Source organism: Somniosus microcephalus, unplaced genomic scaffold (genome assembly GCF_052327205.1).
Source record: "Somniosus microcephalus isolate GS21.2 unplaced genomic scaffold, FLI_Smic_1.0 scaffold63, whole genome shotgun sequence".
In the NCBI taxonomy this organism is placed as follows: domain Eukaryota; kingdom Metazoa; phylum Chordata; class Chondrichthyes; order Squaliformes; family Somniosidae; genus Somniosus; species Somniosus microcephalus.
Genome location: NW_028225250.1, coordinates 182409 through 200558, shown reverse-complemented (window position 1 = coordinate 200558; position 18150 = coordinate 182409). Strand labels below are relative to the sequence as shown.

The 18150-nt window shown below is 52.9% G+C and overlaps 11 non-coding genes across 11 annotated transcripts; all 11 read left to right on the top strand.

Moving 5' to 3' along the window:
- Positions 1-194: 194 nt before the first annotated feature.
- On the top strand, positions 195-286 carry trnay-gua (transfer RNA tyrosine (anticodon GUA)). Its single transcript is given in 2 exon segments — positions 195-231; positions 251-286. It is a non-coding gene; the product is annotated as a tRNA-Tyr (tRNA).
- A 543-nt stretch (positions 287-829) lies between these two features.
- trnaa-agc (transfer RNA alanine (anticodon AGC)) lies at positions 830-902 on the top strand. Its single transcript has one exon. It is a non-coding gene; the product is annotated as a tRNA-Ala (tRNA).
- A 1794-nt stretch (positions 903-2696) lies between these two features.
- On the top strand, positions 2697-2788 carry trnay-gua (transfer RNA tyrosine (anticodon GUA)). The gene is given in 2 exon segments: positions 2697-2733; positions 2753-2788. It is a non-coding gene; the product is annotated as a tRNA-Tyr (tRNA).
- A 1151-nt stretch (positions 2789-3939) lies between these two features.
- Positions 3940-4031, top strand: trnay-gua (transfer RNA tyrosine (anticodon GUA)). The gene is given in 2 exon segments: positions 3940-3976; positions 3996-4031. It is a non-coding gene; the product is annotated as a tRNA-Tyr (tRNA).
- Positions 4032-5190: 1159 nt separating this feature from the next.
- trnay-gua (transfer RNA tyrosine (anticodon GUA)) lies at positions 5191-5282 on the top strand. The gene is given in 2 exon segments: positions 5191-5227; positions 5247-5282. It is a non-coding gene; the product is annotated as a tRNA-Tyr (tRNA).
- A 1159-nt stretch (positions 5283-6441) lies between these two features.
- Positions 6442-6533, top strand: trnay-gua (transfer RNA tyrosine (anticodon GUA)). Its single transcript is given in 2 exon segments — positions 6442-6478; positions 6498-6533. It is a non-coding gene; the product is annotated as a tRNA-Tyr (tRNA).
- Positions 6534-10179: 3646 nt separating this feature from the next.
- trnay-gua (transfer RNA tyrosine (anticodon GUA)) lies at positions 10180-10271 on the top strand. Its single transcript is given in 2 exon segments — positions 10180-10216; positions 10236-10271. It is a non-coding gene; the product is annotated as a tRNA-Tyr (tRNA).
- A 1159-nt stretch (positions 10272-11430) lies between these two features.
- On the top strand, positions 11431-11522 carry trnay-gua (transfer RNA tyrosine (anticodon GUA)). Its single transcript is given in 2 exon segments — positions 11431-11467; positions 11487-11522. It is a non-coding gene; the product is annotated as a tRNA-Tyr (tRNA).
- A 1159-nt stretch (positions 11523-12681) lies between these two features.
- Positions 12682-12773, top strand: trnay-gua (transfer RNA tyrosine (anticodon GUA)). Its single transcript is given in 2 exon segments — positions 12682-12718; positions 12738-12773. It is a non-coding gene; the product is annotated as a tRNA-Tyr (tRNA).
- Positions 12774-13932: 1159 nt separating this feature from the next.
- trnay-gua (transfer RNA tyrosine (anticodon GUA)) lies at positions 13933-14024 on the top strand. Its single transcript is given in 2 exon segments — positions 13933-13969; positions 13989-14024. It is a non-coding gene; the product is annotated as a tRNA-Tyr (tRNA).
- Positions 14025-17685: 3661 nt separating this feature from the next.
- On the top strand, positions 17686-17777 carry trnay-gua (transfer RNA tyrosine (anticodon GUA)). Its single transcript is given in 2 exon segments — positions 17686-17722; positions 17742-17777. It is a non-coding gene; the product is annotated as a tRNA-Tyr (tRNA).
- Positions 17778-18150: the final 373 nt, after the last annotated feature.

Genomic DNA, 18150 nt, shown 5'->3' with positions numbered 1-18150 from the left:
AGGAGTCAAACCTACAATCTTCTGATTTGTAGTCAGACGCGTTATCCAGGCTGTGGAGAGTAGCTGGCAGCTCACAGTCCCACCAACGCTGCGGCACGAGCAGGTACCGATGACGCGCACGTGACTCCGCCAGGCCAGAAGCGTCAAAATGCGCACGGCAAACTATCGGCAAACAAAAGCACCTTTGCCGCTTCCCTTCGATAGCTCAGCTGGTAGAGCGGAGGACTGTAGTGGAATACAAAGCAAAGTCATCCTTAGGTCGCTGGTTCAATTCCGGCTCGAAGGAGCTCGCGTGCTTTTGCAGTAAGCGGGTGGTAAGCAGCATTTCGCTCAAAGCGCCTCTCTTCACTTTATAGTGCATCATGTTGCCACAAAGGCACAAGACACCTCTTTTTCTTGTCTCGAACTTTAATGCTCTCTGCGTCCACCAGCACACAGCTGTTTTGCTTGAGCATTTGTGTCTGCTCACCAGCAGGGAGTGCCATTGAGCAGCAACACTTTGAAACACTCAGCACTCACTTTCAGGCAAAAGAAGTCGTCTATCAGTCAGACAGCGCTCTCGGCTGCTCCCTCACGCTCGGGACGGCCGCCACTTTCCGCTCACCTCGCTTCCCTGCCGCAGTCTCGGGATCTTCTCGGCTTCTTTCATCGTTGCTGTGGCTTCACGTCCTACTGCTGCTCGGCAACGCCGATTGGAGCAAAGTATTTAATGAAGTCAAGGAGTGGGCCGATCCTCAAGCAGGATTTCTCTGCCGGTCGCGGAGCAGCGTGGCGGCGAGTGCGAAGAGGCTACTGAGGAGCAAACTAAAGCACCATGCACAAAGCGACCGGGGAATTAGCTCAAATGGTAGAGCGCTCGCTTAGCATGTGAGAGGTGGCGGGATCGATGCCCGCATTCTCCACTTTCCTTTTGGCTTAGAGCAATTATTCAGAACGAAATGGGCTCTCGCGTCACTGAACCCCTGTCAGACGGGAAAAACGGACAGCAAATCTTTTTCTGCCATGTCGTCAGCAAGATTTCTTGCTTTTCACATCCAGCAAAGGTGAGAGAAGCCCAAAAAACGACTTTGCCAGCACTGACGCCTTCTCCGAAGATTCAACTCAGGATCTTCGCATTAGGAGACTGACGTGCTGCCTGCTGCGCTGAGAAGGCACTTGCCATGCAAGCGGCCAGGCAGCGCTGCCATGTGGGGCATCTTGCAAGGTGTTTACATTTATAACGCGCTGTTTGCAAAAAACTCCGAGCCAGATAGGAGTCAAACCTACAATCTTCTGATTTGTAGTCAGACGCGTTATCCAGGCTGTGGAGAGTAGCTGGCAGCTCACAGTCCCACCAACGCTGCGGCACGAGCAGGTACCGATGACGCGCACGTGACTCCGCCAGGCCAGAAGCGTCAAAATGCGCACGGCAAACTATCGGCAAACAAAAGCACCTTTGCCGCTTCCCTTCGATAGCTCAGCTGGTAGAGCGGAAGACTGTAGTGGAATACAAAGCAAAGTCATCCTTAGGTCGCTGGTTCAATTCCGGCTCGAAGGAGCTCGTGTGCTTTTGCAGTAAGCGGGTGGTAAGCAGCATTTCGCTCAAAGCGCCTCTCTTCACTTTATAGTGCATCATGTTGCCACAAAGGCACAAGACACCTCTTTTTCTTGTCTCGAACTTTAATGCTCTCTGCGTCCACCAGCACACAGCTGTTTTGCTTGAGCATTTGTGTCTGCTCACCAGCAGGGAGTGCCATTGAGCAGCAACACTTTGAAACACTCAGCACTCACTTTCAGGCAAAAGAAGTCGTCTATCAGTCAGACAGCGCTCTCGGCTGCTCCCTCACGCTCGGGACGGCCGCCACTTTCCGCTCACCTCGCTTCCCTGCCGCAGTCTCGGGGTCTTCTCGGCTTCTTTCATCGTTGCTGTGGCTTCACGTCCTACTGCTGCTCGGCAACGCCGATTGGAGCAAAGTATTTAATGAAGTCAAGGAGTGGGCCAATCCTCAAGCAGGATTTCTCTGCCGGTCGCGGAGCTGCGTGGCGGCGAGTGCGAAGAGGCTACTGAGGAGCAAACTAAAGCACCATGCACAAAGCGACCGGGGAATTAGCTCAAATGGTAGAGCGCTCGCTTAGCATGTGAGAGGTAGCGGGATCGATGCCCGCATTCTCCACTTTCCTTTTGGCTTAGAGCAATTATTCAGAACGAAATGGGCTCTCGCGTCACTGAACCCCTGTCAGACGGGAAAAACGGACAGCAAATCTTTTTCTGCCATGTCGTCAGCAAGATTTCTTGCTTTTCACATCCAGCAAAGGTGAGAGAAGCCCAAAAAACGACTTTGCCAGCACTGACGCCTTCTCCGAAGATTCAACTCAGGATCTTCGCATTAGGAGACTGACGTGCTGCCTGCTGCGCTGAGAAGGCACTTGCCATGCAAGCGGCCAGGCAGCGCTGCCATGTGGGGCATCTTGCAAGGTGTTTACATTTATAACGCGCTGTTTGCAAAAAACTCCGAGCCAGATAGGAGTCAAACCTACAATCTTCTGATTTGTAGTCAGACGCGTTATCCAGGCTGTGGAGAGTAGCTGGCAGCTCACAGTCCCACCAACGCTGCGGCACGAGCAGGTACCGATGACGCGCACGTGACTCCGCCAGGCCAGAAGCGTCAAAATGCGCACGGCAAACTATCGGCAAACAAAAGCACCTTTGCCGCTTCCCTTCGATAGCTCAGCTGGTAGAGCGGAGGACTGTAGTGGAATACAAAGCAAAGTCATCCTTAGGTCGCTGGTTCAATTCCGGCTCGAAGGAGCTCGCGTGCTTTTGCAGTAAGCGGGTGGTAAGCAGCATTTCGCTCAAAGCTCCTCTCTTCACTTTATAGTGCATCATGTTGCCACGAAGGCACAAGACACCTCTTTTTCTTGTCTCGAACTTTAATGCTCTCTGCGTCCACCAGCACACAGCTGTTTTGCTTGAGCATTTGTGTCTGCTCACCAGCAGGGAGTGCCATTGAGCAGCAACACTTTGAAACACTCAGCACTCACTTTCAGGCAAAAGAAGTCGTCTATCAGTCAGACAGCGCTCTCGGCTGCTCCCTCACGCTCGGGACGGCCGCCACTTTCCGCTCACCTCACTTCCCTGCCGCAGTCTCGGGATCTTCTCTGCTTCTTTCATCGTTGCTGTGGCTTCACGCCCTACTGCTGCTCGGCAACGCCGATTGGAGCAAAGTATTTAATGAAGTCAAGGAGTGGGCCGATCCTCAAGCAGGATTTCTCTGCCGGTCGCGTGGCGGCGAGTGCGAAGAGGCTACTGAGGAGCAAACTAAAGCACTCTACAGAAAGCGACCGGGGAATTAGCTCAAATGGTAGAGCGCTCGCTTAGCATGTGAGAGGTAGCGGGATCGATGCCCGCATTCTCCACTTTCCTTTTGGCTTAGAGCAATTATTCAGAACGAAATGGGCTCTCGCGTCACTGAACCCCTGTCAGACGGGAAAAACGGACAGCAAATCTTTTTCTGCCATGTCGTCAGCAAGATTTCTTGCTTTTCACATCCAGCAAAGGTGAGAGAAGCCCAAAAAACGACTTTGCCAGCACTGACGCCTTCTCCGAAGATTCAACTCAGGATCTTCGCATTAGGAGACTGACGTGCTGCCTGCTGCGCTGAGAAGGCACTTGCCATGCAAGCGGCCAGGCAGCGCTGCCATGTGGGGCATCTTGCAAGGTGTTTACATTTATAACGCGCTGTTTGCAAAAAACTCCGAGCCAGATAGGAGTCAAACCTACAATCTTCTGATTTGTCGTCAGACGCGTTATCCAGGCTGTGGAGAGTAGCTGGCAGCTCACAGTCCCACCAACGCTGCGGCACGAGCAGGTACCGATGACGCGCACGTGACTCCGCCAGGCCAGAAGCGTCAAAATGCGCACGGCAAACTATCGGCAAACAAAAGCACCTTTGCCGCTTCCCTTCGATAGCTCAGCTGGTAGAGCGGAGGACTGTAGTGGAATACAAAGCAAAGTCATCCTTAGGTCGCTGGTTCAATTCCGGCTCGAAGGAGCTCGCGTGCTTCTGCAGTAAGCGGGTGGTAAGCAGCATTTCGCTCAAAGCTCCTCTCTTCACTTTATAGTGCATCATGTTGCCACGAAGGCACAAGACACCTCTTTTTCTTGTCTCGAACTTTAATGCTCTCTGCGTCCACCAGCACACAGCTGTTTTGCTTGAGCATTTGTGTCTGCTCACCAGCAGGGAGTGCCATTGAGCAGCAACACTTTGAAACACTCAGCACTCACTTTCAGGCAAAAGAAGTCGCCTATCAGTCAGACAGCGCTCTCGGCTGCTCCCTCACGCTCGGGACGGCCGCCACTTTCCGCTCACCTCGCTTCCCTGCCGCAGTCTCGGGATCTTCTCGGCTTCTTTCATCGTTGCTGTGGCTTCACGTCCTACTGCTGCTTGGCAACGCCGATTGGAGCAAAGTATTTAATGAAGTCAAGGAGTGGGCCGATCCTCAAGCAGGATTTCTCTGCCGGTCGCGGAGCTGCGTGGCGGCGAGTGCGAAGAGGCTACTGAGGAGCAAACTAAAGCACCATGCACAAAGCGACCGGGGAATTAGCTCAAATGGTAGAGCGCTCGCTTAGCATGTGAGAGGTGGTGGGATCGATGCCCGCATTCTCCACTTTCCTTTTGGCTTAGAGCAATTATTCAGAACGAAATGGGCTCTCGCGTCACTGAACCCCTGTCAGACGGGAAAAACGGACAGCAAATCTTTTTCTGCCATGTCGTCAGCAAGATTTCTTGCTTTTCACATCCAGCAAAGGTGAGAGAAGCCCAAAAAACGACTTTGCCAGCACTGACGCCTTCTCCGAAGATTCAACTCAGGATCTTCGCATTAGGAGACTGACGTGCTGCCTGCTGCGCTGAGAAGGCACTTGCCATGCAAGCGGCCAGGCAGCGCTGCCATGTGGGGCATCTTGCAAGGTGTTTACATTTATAACGCGCTGTTTGCAAAAAACTCCGAGCCAGATAGGAGTCAAACCTACAATCTTCTGATTTGTAGTCAGACGCGTTATCCAGGCTGTGGAGAGTAGCTGGCAGCTCACAGTCCCACCAACGCTGCGGCACGAGCAGGTACCGATGACGCGCACGTGACTCCGCCAGGCCAGAAGCGTCAAAATGCGCACGGCAAACTATCGGCAAACAAAAGCACCTTTGCCGCTTCCCTTCGATAGCTCAGCTGGTAGAGCGGAGGACTGTAGTGGAATACAAAGCAAAGTCATCCTTAGGTCGCTGGTTCAATTCCGGCTCGAAGGAGCTCGCGTGCTTTTGCAGTAAGCGGGTGGTAAGCAGCATTTCGCTCAAAGCGCCTCTCTTCACTTTATAGTGCATCATGTTGCCACAAAGGCACAAGACACCTCTTTTTCTTGTCTCGAACTTTAATGCTCTCTGCGTCCACCAGCACACAGCTGTTTTGCTTGAGCATTTGTGTCTGCTCACCAGCAGGGAGTGCCATTGAGCAGCAACACTTTGAAACACTCAGCACTCACTTTCAGGCAAAAGAAGTCGCCTATCAGTCAGACAGCGCTCTCGGCTGCTCCCTCACGCTCGGGACGGCCGCCACTTTCCGCTCACCTCGCTTCCCTGCCGCAGTCTCGGGATCTTCTCGGCTTCTTTCATCGTTGCTGTGGCTTCACGTCCTACTGCTGCTCGGCAACGCCGATTGGAGCAAAGTATTTAATGAAGTCAAGGAGTGGGCCGATCCTCAAGCAGGATTTCTCTGCCGGTCGCGGAGCAGCGTGGCGGCGAGTGCGAAGAGGCTACTGAGGAGCAAACTAAAGCACCATGCACAAAGCGACCGGGGAATTAGCTCAAATGGTAGAGCGCTCGCTTAGCATGTGAGAGGTGGCGGGATCGATGCCCGCATTCACCACTTTCCTTTTGGCTTAGAGCAATTATTCAGAACGAAATGGGCTCTCGCGTCACTGAACCCCTGTCAGACGGGAAAAACGGACAGCAAATCTTTTTCTGCCATGTCGTCAGCAAGATTTCTTGCTTTTCACATCCAGCAAAGGTGAGAGAAGCCCAAAAAACGACTTTGCCAGCACTGACGCCTTCTCCGAAGATTCAACTCAGGATCTTCGCATTAGGAGACTGACGTGCTGCCTGCTGCGCTGAGAAGGCACTTGCCATGCAAGCGGCCAGGCAGCGCTGCCATGTGGGGCATCTTGCAAGGTGTTTACATTTATAACGCGCTGTTTGCAAAAAACTCCGAGCCAGATAGGAGTCAAACCTACAATCTTCTGATTTGTAGTCAGACGCGTTATCCAGGCTGTGGAGAGTAGCTGGCAGCTCACAGTCCCACCAACGCTGCGGCACGAGCAGGTACCGATGACGCGCACGTGACTCCGCCAGGCCAGAAGCGTCAAAATGCGCACGGCAAACTATCGGCAAACAAAAGCACCTTTGCCGCTTCCCTTCGATAGCTCAGCTGGTAGAGCGGAGGACTGTAGTGGAATACAAAGCAAAGTCATCCTTAGGTCGCTGGTTCAATTCCGGCTCGAAGGAGCTCGCGTGCTTTTGCAGTAAGCGGGTGGTAAGCAGCATTTCGCTCAAAGCTCCTCTCTTCACTTTATAGTGCATCATGTTGCCACGAAGGCACAAGAGACCTCTTTTTCTTGTCTCGAACTTTAATGCTCTCTGCGTCCACCAGCACACAGCTGTTTTGCTTGAGCATTTGTGTCTGCTCACCAGCAGGGAGTGCCATTGAGCAGCAACACTTTGAAACACTCAGCACTCACTTTCAGGCAAAAGAAGTCGTCTATCAGTCAGACAGCGCTCTCGGCTGCTCCCTCACGCTCGGGACGGCCGCCACTTTCCGCTCACCTCACTTCCCTGCCGCAGTCTCGGGATCTTCTCTGCTTCTTTCATCGTTGCTGTGGCTTCACGCCCTACTGCTGCTCGGCAACGCCGATTGGAGCAAAGTATTTAATGAAGTCAAGGAGTGGGCCGATCCTCAAGCAGGATTTCTCTGCCGGTCGCGTGGCGGCGAGTGCGAAGAGGCTACTGAGGAGCAAACTAAAACACTCTACAGAAAGCGACCGGGGAATTAGCTCAAATGGTAGAGTGCTCGCTTAGCATGTGAGAGGTAGCGGGATCGATGCCCGCATTCTCCACTTTCCTTTTGGCTTAGAGCAATTATTCAGAACGAAATGGGCTCTCGCGTCACTGAACCCCTGTCAGACGGGAAAAACGGACAGCAAATCTTTTTCTGCCATGTCGTCAGCAAGATTTCTTGCTTTTCACATGCAGCAAAGGTGAGAGAAGCCCAAAAAACGACTTTGCCAGCACTGACGCCTTCTCCGAAGATTCAACTCAGGATCTTCGCATTAGGAGACTGACGTGCTGCCTGCTGCGCTGAGAAGGCACTTGCCATGCAAGCGGCCAGGCAGCGCTGCCATGTGGGGCATCTTGCAAGGTGTTTACATTTATAACGCGCTGTTTGCAAAAAACTCCGAGCCAGATAGGAGTCAAACCTACAATCTTCTGATTTGTAGTCAGACGTGTTATCCAGGCTGTGGAGAGTAGCTGGCAGCTCACAGTCCCACCAACGCTGCGGCACGAGCAGGTACCGATGACGCGCACGTGACTCCGCCAGGCCAGAAGCGTCAAAATGCGCACGGCAAACTATCGGCAAACAAAAGCACCTTTGCCGCTTCCCTTCGATAGCTCAGCTGGTAGAGCGGAGGACTGTAGTGGAATACCAAAGCAAAGTCATCCTTAGATCGCTGGTTCAATTCCGGCTCGAAGGAGCTCGCGTGCTTTTGCAGTAAGCGGGTGGTAAGCAGCATTTCGCTCAAAGCTCCTCTCTTCACTTTATAGTGCATCATGTTGCCACGAAGGCACAAGACACCTCTTTTTCTTGTCTCGAACTTTAATGCTCTCTGCGTCCACCAGCACACAGCTGTTTTGCTTGAGCATTTGTGTCTGCTCACCAGCAGGGAGTGCCATTGAGCAGCAACACTTTGAAACACTCAGCACTCACTTTCAGGCAAAAGAAGTCGTCTATCAGTCAGACAGCGCTCTCGGCTGCTCCCTCACGCTCGGGACGGCCGCCACTTTCCGCTCACCTCACTTCCCTGCCGCAGTCTCGGGATCTTCTCTGCTTCTTTCATCGTTGCTGTGGCTTCACGCCCTACTGCTGCTCGGCAACGCCGATTGGAGCAAAGTATTTAATGAAGTCAAGGAGTGGGCCGATCCTCAAGCAGGATTTCTCTGCCGGTCGCGTGGCGGCGAGTGCGAAGAGGCTACTGAGGAGCAAACTAAAGCACTCTACAAAAAGCGACCGGGGAATTAGCTCAAATGGTAGAGCGCTCGCTTAGCATGTGAGAGGTAGCGGGATCGATGCCCGCATTCTCCACTTTCCTTTTGGCTTAGAGCAATTATTCAGAACGAAATGGGCTCTCGCGTCACTGAACCCCTGTCAGACGGGAAAAACGGACAGCAAATCTTTTTCTGCCATGTCGTCAGCAAGATTTCTTGCTTTTCACATCCAGCAAAGGTGAGAGAAGCCCAAAAAACGACTTTGCCAGCACTGACGCCTTCTCCGAAGATTCAACTCAGGATCTTCGCATTAGGAGACTGACGTGCTGCCTGCTGCGCTGAGAAGGCACTTGCCATGCAAGCGGCCAGGCAGCGCTGCCATGTGGGGCATCTTGCAAGGTGTTTACATTTATAACGCGCTGTTTGCAAAAAACTCCGAGCCAGATAGGAGTCAAACCTACAATCTTCTGATTTGTAGTCAGACGCGTTATCCAGGCTGTGGAGAGTAGCTGGCAGCTCACAGTCCCACCAACGCTGCGGCACGAGCAGGTACCGATGACGCGCACGTGACTCCGCCAGGCCAGAAGCGTCAAAATGCGCACGGCAAACTATCGGCAAACAAAAGCACCTTTGCCGCTTCCCTTCGATAGCTCAGCTGGTAAAGCGGAGGACTGTAGTGGAATACAAAGCAATGTCATCCTTAGGTCGCTGGTTCAATTCCAGCTCGAAGAAGCTCGCGTGCTTTTGCAGTAAGCGGGTGGTAAGCAGCATTTCGCTCAAAGCTCCTCTCTTCACTTTATAGTGCATCATGTTGCCACGAAGGCACAAGACACCTCTTTTTCTTGTCTCGAACTTTAATGCTCTCTGCGTCCACCAGCACACAGCTGTTTTGCTTGAGCATTTGTGTCTGCTCACCAGCAGGGAGTGCCATTGAGCAGCCACACTTTGAAACACTCAGCACTCACTTTCAGGCAAAAGAAGTCGTCTATCAGTCAGACAGCGCTCTCGGCTGCTCCCTCACGCTCGGGACGGCCGCCACTTTCCGCTCACCTCGCTTCCCTGCCGCAGTCTCGGGATCTTCTCGGCTTCTTTCATCGTTGCTGTGGCTTCACGTCCTACTGCTGCTCGGCAACGCCGATTGGAGCAAAGTATTTAATGAAGTCAAGGAGTGGGCCGATCCTCAAGCAGGATTTCTCTGCCGGTCGCGGAGCAGCGTGGCGGCGAGTGCGAAGAGGCTACTGAGGAGCAAACTATAGCACCATGCACAAAACGGCCGGGGAATTAGCTCAAATGGTAGAGCGCTCGCTTAGCATGTGAGAGGTAGCGGGATCGATGCCCGCATTCTCCACTTTCCTTTTGGCTTAGAGCAATTATTCAGAACGAAATGGGCTCTCGCGTCACTGAACCCCTGTCAGACGGGAAAAACGGACAGCAAATCTTTTTCTGCCATGTCGTCAGCAAGATTTCTTGCTTTTCACATCCAGCAAAGGTGAGAGAAGCCCAAAAAACGACATTGCCAGCACTGACGCCTTCTCCGAAGATTCAACTCAGGATCTTCGCATTAGGAGACTGACGTGCTGCCTGCTGCGCTGAGAAGGCACTTGCCATGCAAGCGGCCAGGCAGCGCTGCCATGTGGGGCATCTTGCAAGGTGTTTACATTTATAACGCGCTGTTTGCAAAAAACTCCGAGCCAGATAGGAGTCAAACCTACAATCTTCTGATTTGTAGTCAGACGCATTATCCAGGCTGTGGAGAGTAGCTGGCAGCTCACAGTCCCACCAACGCTGCGGCACGAGCAGGTACCGATGACGCGCACGTGACTCCGCCAGGCCAGAAGCGTCAAAATGCGCACGGCAAACTATCGGCAAACAAAAGCACCTGTGCCGCTTCCCTTCGATAGCTCAGCTGGTAGAGCGGAGGACTGTAGTGGAATACAAAGCAAAGTCATCCTTAGGTCGCTGGTTCAATTCCGGCTCGAAGGAGCTCGCGTGCTTTTGCAGTAAGCGGGTGGTAAGCAGCATTTCGCTCAAAGCTCCTCTCTTCACTTTATAGTGCATCATGTTGCCACGAAGGCACAAGACACCTCTTTTTCTTGTCTCGAACTTTAATGCTCTCTGCGTCCACCAGCACACAGCTGTTTTGCTTGAGCATTTGTGTCTGCTCACCAGCAGGGAGTGCCATTGAGCAGCCACACTTTGAAACACTCAGCACTCACTTTCAGGCAAAAGAAGTCGTCTATCAGTCAGACAGCGCTCTCGGCTGCTCCCTCACGCTCGGGACGGCCGCCACTTTCCGCTCACCTCGCTTCCCTGCCGCAGTCTCGGGATCTTCTCGGCTTCTTTCATCGTTGCTGTGGCTTCACGCCCTACTGCTGCTCGGCAACGCCGATTGGAGCAAAGTATTTAATGAAGTCAAGGAGTGGGCCGATCCTCAAGCAGGATTTCTCTGCCGGTCGCGGAGCAGCGTGGCGGCGAGTGCGAAGAGGCTACTGAGGAGCAAACTAAAGCACCATGCACAAAGCGACCGGGGAATTAGCTCAAATGGTAGAGCGCTCGCTTAGCATGTGAGAGGTAGCGGGATCGATGCCCGCATTCTCCACTTTCCTTTTGGCTTAGAGCAATTATTCAGAACGAAATGGGCTCTCGCGTCACTGAACCCCTGTCAGACGGGAAAAACGGACAGCAAATCTTTTTCTGCCATGTCGTCAGCAAGATTTCTTGCTTTTCACATCCAGCAAAGGTGAGAGAAGCCCAAAAAACGACTTTGCCAGCACTGACGCCTTCTCCGAAGATTCAACTCAGGATCTTCGCATTAGGAGACTGACGTGCTGCCTGCTGCGCTGAGAAGGCACTTGCCATGCAAGCGGCCAGGCAGCGCTGCCATGTGGGGCATCTTGCAAGGTGTTTACATTTATAACGCGCTGTTTGCAAAAAACTCCGAGCCAGATAGGAGTCAAACCTACAATCTTCTGATTTGTAGTCAGACGCGTTATCCAGGCTGTGGAGAGTAGCTGGCAGCTCACAGTCCCACCAACGCTGCGGCACGAGCAGGTACCGATGACGCGCACGTGACTCCGCCAGGCCAGAAGCGTCAAAATGCGCACGGCAAACTATCGGCAAACAAAAGCACCTTTGCCGCTTCCCTTCGATAGCTCAGCTGGTAGAGCGGAGGACTGTAGTGGAATACAAAGCAAAGTCATCCTTAGGTCGCTGGTTCAATTCCGGCTCGAAGGAGCTCGCGTGCTTTTGCAGTAAGCGGGTGGTAAGCAGCATTTCGCTCAAAGCTCCTCTCTTCACTTTATAGTGCATCATGTTGCCACGAAGGCACAAGACACCTCTTTTTCTTGTCTCGAACTTTAATGCTCTCTGCGTCCACCAGCACACAGCTGTTTTGCTTGAGCATTTGTGTCTGCTCACCAGCAGGGAGTGCCATTGAGCAGCAACACTTTGAAACACTCAGCACTCACTTTCAGGCAAAAGAAGTCGTCTATCAGTCAGACAGCGCTCTCGGCTGCTCCCTCACGCTCGGGACGGGCGCCACTTTCCGCTCACCTCGCTTCCCTGCCGCAGTCTCGGGGTCTTCTCGGCTTCTTTCATCGTTGCTGTGGCTTCACGTCCTACTGCTGATCGGCAACGCCGATTGGAGCAAAGTATTTAATGAAGTCAAGGAGTGGGCCAATCCTCAAGCAGGATTTCTCTGCCGGTCGCGGAGCTGCGTGGCGGCGAGTGCGAAGAGGCTACTGAGGAGCAAACTAAAGCACCATGCACAAAGCGACCGGGGAATTAGCTCAAATGGTAGAGCGCTCGCTTAGCATGTGAGAGGTAGCGGGATCGATGCCCGCATTCTCCACTTTCCTTTTGGCTTAGAGCAATTATTCAGAACGAAATGGGCTCTCGCGTCACTGAACCCCTGTCAGACGGGAAAAACGGACAGCAAATCTTTTTCTGCCATGTCGTCAGCAAGATTTCTTGCTTTTCACATCCAGCAAAGGTGAGAGAAGCCCAAAAAACGACTTTGCCAGCACTGACGCCTTCTCCGAAGATTCAACTCAGGATCTTCGCATTAGGAGACTGACGTGCTGCCTGCTGCGCTGAGAAGGCACTTGCCATGCAAGCGGCCAGGCAGCGCTGCCATGTGGGGCATCTTGCAAGGTGTTTACATTTATAACGCGCTGTTTGCAAAAAACTCCGAGCCAGATAGGAGTCAAACCTACAATCTTCTGATTTGTAGTCAGACGCGTTATCCAGGCTGTGGAGAGTAGCTGGCAGCTCACAGTCCCACCAACGCTGCGGCACGAGCAGGTACCGATGACGCGCACGTGACTCCGCCAGGCCAGAAGTGTCAAAATGCGCACGGCAAACTATCGGCAAACAAAAGCACCTTTGCCGCTTCCCTTCGATAGCTCAGCTGGTAGAGCGGAGGACTGTAGTGGAATACAAAGCAAAGTCATCCTTAGGGCGCTGGTTCAATTCCGGCTCGAAGGAGCTCGTGTGCTTTTGCAGTAAGCGGGTGGTAAGCAGCATTTCGCTCAAAGCGCCTCTCTTCACTTTATAGTGCATCATGTTGCCACAAAGGCACAAGACACCTCTTTTTCTTGTCTCGAACTTTAATGCTCTCTGCGTCCACCAGCACACAGCTGTTTTGCTTGAGCATTTGTGTCTGCTCACCAGCAGGGAGTGCCATTGAGCAGCAACACTTTGAAACACTCAGCACTCACTTTCAGACAAAAGAAGTCGTCTATCAGTCAGACAGCGCTCTCGGCTGCTCCCTCACGCTCGGGACGGCCGCCACTTTCCGCTCACCTCGCTTCCCTGCCGCAGTCTCGGGGTCTTCTCGGCTTCTTTCATCGTTGCTGTGGCTTCACGTCCTACTGCTGCTCGGCAACGCCGATTGGAGCAAAGTATTTAATGAAGTCAAGGAGTGGGCCAATCCTCAAGCAGGATTTCTCTGCCAGTCGCAGAGCTGCGTGGCGGCGAGTGCGAAGAGGCTACTGAGGAGCAAACTAAAGCGCCATGCACAAAGCGACCGGGGAATTAGCTCAAATGGTAGAGCGCTCGCTTAGCATGTGAGAGGTAGCGGGATCGATGCCCGCATTCTCCACTTTCCTTTTGGCTTAGAGCAATTATTCAGAACGAAATGGGCTCTCGCGTCACTGAACCCCTGTCAGACGGGAAAAACGGACAGCAAATCTTTTTCTGCCCTGTCGTCAGCAAGATTTCTTGCTTTTCACATCCAGCAAAGGTGAGAGAAGCCCAAAAAACGACTTTGCCAGCACTGACGCCTTCTCCGAAGATTCAACTCAGGATCTTCGCATTAGGAGACTGACGTGCTGCCTGCTGCGCTGAGAAGGCACTTGCCATGCAAGCGGCCAGGCAGCGCTGCCATGTGGGGCATCTTGCAAGGTGTTTACATTTATAACGCGCTGTTTGCAAAAAACTCCGAGCCAGATAGGAGTCAAACCTACAATCTTCTGATTTGTAGTCAGACGCGTTATCCAGGCTGTGGAGAGTAGCTGGCAGCTCACAGTCCCACCAACGCTGCGGCACGAGCAGGTACCGATGACGCGCACGTGACTCCGCCAGGCCAGAAGCGTCAAAATGCGCACGGCAAACTATCGGCAAACAAAAGCACCTTTGCCGCTTCCCTTCGATAGCTCAGCTGGTAGAGCGGAGGACTGTAGTGGAATATAAAGCAAAGTCATCCTTAGGTCGCTGGTTCAATTCCGGCTCGAAGGAGCTCGCGTGCTTTTGCAGTAAGCGGGTGGTAAGCAGCATTTCGCTCAAAGCTCCTCTCTTCACTTTATAGTGCATCATGTTGCCACGAAGGCACAAGACACCTCTTTTTCTTGTCTCGAACTTTAATGCTCTCTGCGTCCACCAGCACACAGCTGTTTTGCTTGAGCATTTGTGTCTGCTCACTAGCAGGGAGTGCCATTGAGCAGCAACACTTTGAAACACTCAGCACTCACTTTCAGGCAAAAGAAGTCGTCTATCAGTCAGACAGCGCTCTCGGCTGCTCCCTCACGCTCGGGACGGCCGCCACTTTCCGCTCACCTCGCTTCCCTGCCGCAGTCTCGGGATCTTCTCGGCTTCTTTCATCGTTGCTGTGGCTTCACGCCCTACTGCTGCTCGGCAACGCCGATTGGAGCAAAGTATTTAATGAAGTCAAGGAGTGGGCCGATCCTCAAGCAGGATTTCTCTGCCGGTCGCGGAGCAGCGTGGCGGCGAGTGCGAAGAGGCTACTGAGGAGCAAACTAAAGCACCATGCACAAAGCGACCGGGGAATTAGCTCAAATGGTAGAGCGCTCGCTTAGCATGTGAGAGGTAGCGGGATCGATGCCCGCATTCTCCACTTTCCTTTTGGCTTAGAGCAATTATTCAGAACGAAATGGGCTCTCGCGTCACTGAACCCCTGTCAGACGGGAAAAACGGACAGCAAATCTTTTTCTGCCATGTCGTCAGCAAGATTTCTTGCTTTTCACATCCAGCAAAGGTGAGAGAAGCCCAAAAAACGACTTTGCCAGCACTGACGCCTTCTCCGAAGATTCAACGCAGGATCTTCGCATTAGGAGACTGACGTGCTGCCTGCTGCGCTGAGAAGGCACTTGCCATGCAAGCGGCCAGGCAGCGCTGCCATGTGGGGCATCTTGCAAGGTGTTTACATTTATAACGCGCTGTTTGCAAAAAACTCCGAGCCAGATAGGAGTCAAACCTACAATCTTCTGATTTGTAGTCAGACGCGTTATCCAGGCTGTGGAGAGTAGCTGGCAGCTCACAGTCCCACCAACGCTGTGGCACGAGCAGGTACCGATGACGCGCACGTGACTCCGCCAGGCCAGAAGCGTCAAAATGCGCACGGCAAACTATCGGCAAACAAAAGCACCTTTGCCGCTTCCCTTTGAAAGCTCAGCTGGTAGAGCGGAGGACTGTAGTGGAATACAAAGCAAAGTCATCCTTCGGTCGCTGGTTCAATTCCGGCTCGAAGGAGCTCGCGTGCTTTTGCAGTAAGCGGGTGGTAAGCAGCATTTCGCTCAAAGCTCCTCTCTTCACTTTATAGTGCATCATGTTGCCACGAAGGCACAAGACACCTCTTTTTCTTGTCTCGAACTTTAATGCTCTCTACGTCCACCAGCACACAGCTGTTTTGCTTGAGCATTTGTGTCTGCTCACCAGCAGGGAGTGCCATTGAGCAGCCACACTTTGAAACACTCAGCACTCACTTTCAGGCAAAAGAAGTCGTCTATCAGTCAGACAGCGCTCTCGGCTGCTCCCTCACGCTCGGGACGGCCGCCACTTTCCGCTCACCTCGCTTCCCTGCCGCAGTCTCGGGATCTTCTCGGCTTCTTTCATCGTTGCTGTGGCTTCACGTCCTACTGCTGCTCGGCAACGCCGATTGGAGCAAAGTATTTAATGAAGTCAAGGAGTGGGCCGATCCTCAAGCAGGATTTCTCTGCCGGTCGCGGAGCAGCGTGGCGGCGAGTGCGAAGAGGCTACTGAGGAGCAAACTAAAGCACCATGCACAAAGCGACCGGGGAATTAGCTCAAATGGTAGAGCGCTCGCTTAGCATGTGAGAGGTAGCGGGATCGATGCCCGCATTCTCCACTTTCCTTTTGGCTTAGAGCAATTATTCAGAACGAAATGGGCTCTCGCGTCACTGAACCCCTGTCAGACGGGAAAAACGGACAGCAAATCTTTTTCTGCCATGTCGTCAGCAAGATTTCTTGCTTTTCACATCCAGCAAAGGTGAGAGAAGCCCAAAAAACGACTTTGCCAGCACTGACGCCTTCTCCGAAGATTCAACGCAGGATCTTCGCATTAGGAGACTGACGTGCTGCCTGCTGCGCTGAGAAGGCACTTGCCATGCAAGCGGCCAGGCAGCGCTGCCATGTGGGGCATCTTGCAAGGTGTTTACATTTATAACGCGCTGTTTGCAAAAAACTCCGAGCCAGATAGGAGTCAAACCTACAATCTTCTGATTTGTAGTCAGACGCGTTATCCAGGCTGTGGAGAGTAGCTGGCAGCTCACAGTCCCACCAACGCTGCGGCACGAGCAGGTACCGATGACGCGCACGTGACTCCGCCAGGCCAGAAGCGTCAAAATGCGCACGGCAAACTATCGGCAAACAAAAGCACCTTTGCTGCTTCCCTTTGAAAGCTCAGCTGGTAGAGCGGAGGACTGTAGTGGAATACAAAGCAAAGTCATCCTTCGGTCGCTGGCTCAATTCCGGCTCGAAGGAGCTCGCGTGCTTTTGCAGTAAGCGGGTGGTAAGCAGCATTTCGCTCAAAGCTCCTCTCTTCACTTTATAGTGCATCATGTTGCCACGAAGGCACAAGACACCTCTTTTTCTTGTCTCGAACTTTAATGCTCTCTACGTCCACCAGCACACAGCTGTTTTGCTTGAGCATTTGTGTCTGCTCACCAGCAGGGAGTGCCATTGAGCAGCCACACTTTGAAACACTCAGCACTCACTTTCAGGCAAAAGAAGTCGTCTATCAGTCAGACAGCGCTCTCGGCTGCTCCCTCACACTCGGGACGGCCGCCACTTTCCGCTCACCTCGCTTCCCTGCCGCAGTCTCGGGATCTTCTCGGCTTCTTTCATCGTTGCTGTGGCTTCACGTCCTACTGCTGCTCGGCAACGCCGATTGGAGCAAAGTATTTAATGAAGTCAAGGAGTGGGCCGATCCTCAAGCAGGATTTCTCTGCCGGTCGCGGAGCAGCGTGGCGGCGAGTGCGAAGAGGCTACTGAGGAGCAAACTAAAGCACTACGCACAAAGCGACCGGGGAATTAGCTCAAATGGTAGAGCGCTCGCTTAGCATGTGAGAGGTAGCGGGATCGATGCCCGCATTCTCCACTTTCCTTTTGGCTTAGAGCAATTATTCAGAACGAAATGGGCTCTCGCGTCACTGAACCCCTGTCAGACGGGAAAAACGGACAGCAAATCTTTTTCTGCCATGTCGTCAGCAAGATTTCTTGCTTTTCACATCCAGCAAAGGTGAGAGAAGCCCAAAAAACGACTTTGCCAGCACTGACGCCTTCTCCGAAGATTCAACTCAGGATCTTCGCATTAGGAGACTGACGTGCTGCCTGCTGCGCTGAGAAGGCACTTGCCATGCAAGCGGCCAGGCAGCGCTGCCATGTGGGGCATCTTGCAAGGTGTTTACATTTATAACGCGCTGTTTGCAAAAAACTCCGAGCCAGATAGGAGTCAAACCTACAATCTTCTGATTTGTAGTCAGACGCGTTATCCAGGCTGTGGAGAGTAGCTGGCAGCTCACAGTCCCACCAACGCTGCGGCACGAGCAGGTACCGATGACGCGCACGTGACTCCGCCAGGCCAGAAGCGTCAAAATGCGCACGGCAAACTATCGGCAAACAAAAGCACCTTTGCCGCTTCCCTTCGATAGCTCAGCTGGTAGAGCGGAGGACTGTAGTGGAATACAAAGCAAAGTCATCCTTAGGTCGCTGGTTCAATTCCGGCTCGAAGGAGCTCGCGTGCTTTTGCAGTAAGCGGGTGGTAAGCAGCATTTCGCTCAAAGCTCCTCTCTTCACTTTATAGTGCATCATGTTGCCACGAAGGCACAAGACACCTCTTTTTCTTGTCTCGAACTTTAATGCTCTCTGCGTCCACCAGCACACAGCTGTTTTGCTTGAGCATTTGTGTCTGCTCACCAGCAGGGAGTGCCATTGAGCAGCAACACTTTGAAACACTCAGCACTCACTTTCAGGCAAAAGAAGTCGTCTATCAGTCAGACAGCGCTCTCGGCTGCTCCCTCACGCTCGGGACGGGCGCTACTTTCCGCTCACCTCGCTTCCCTGCCGCAGTCTCGGGGTCTTCTCGGCTTCTTTCATCGTTGCTGTG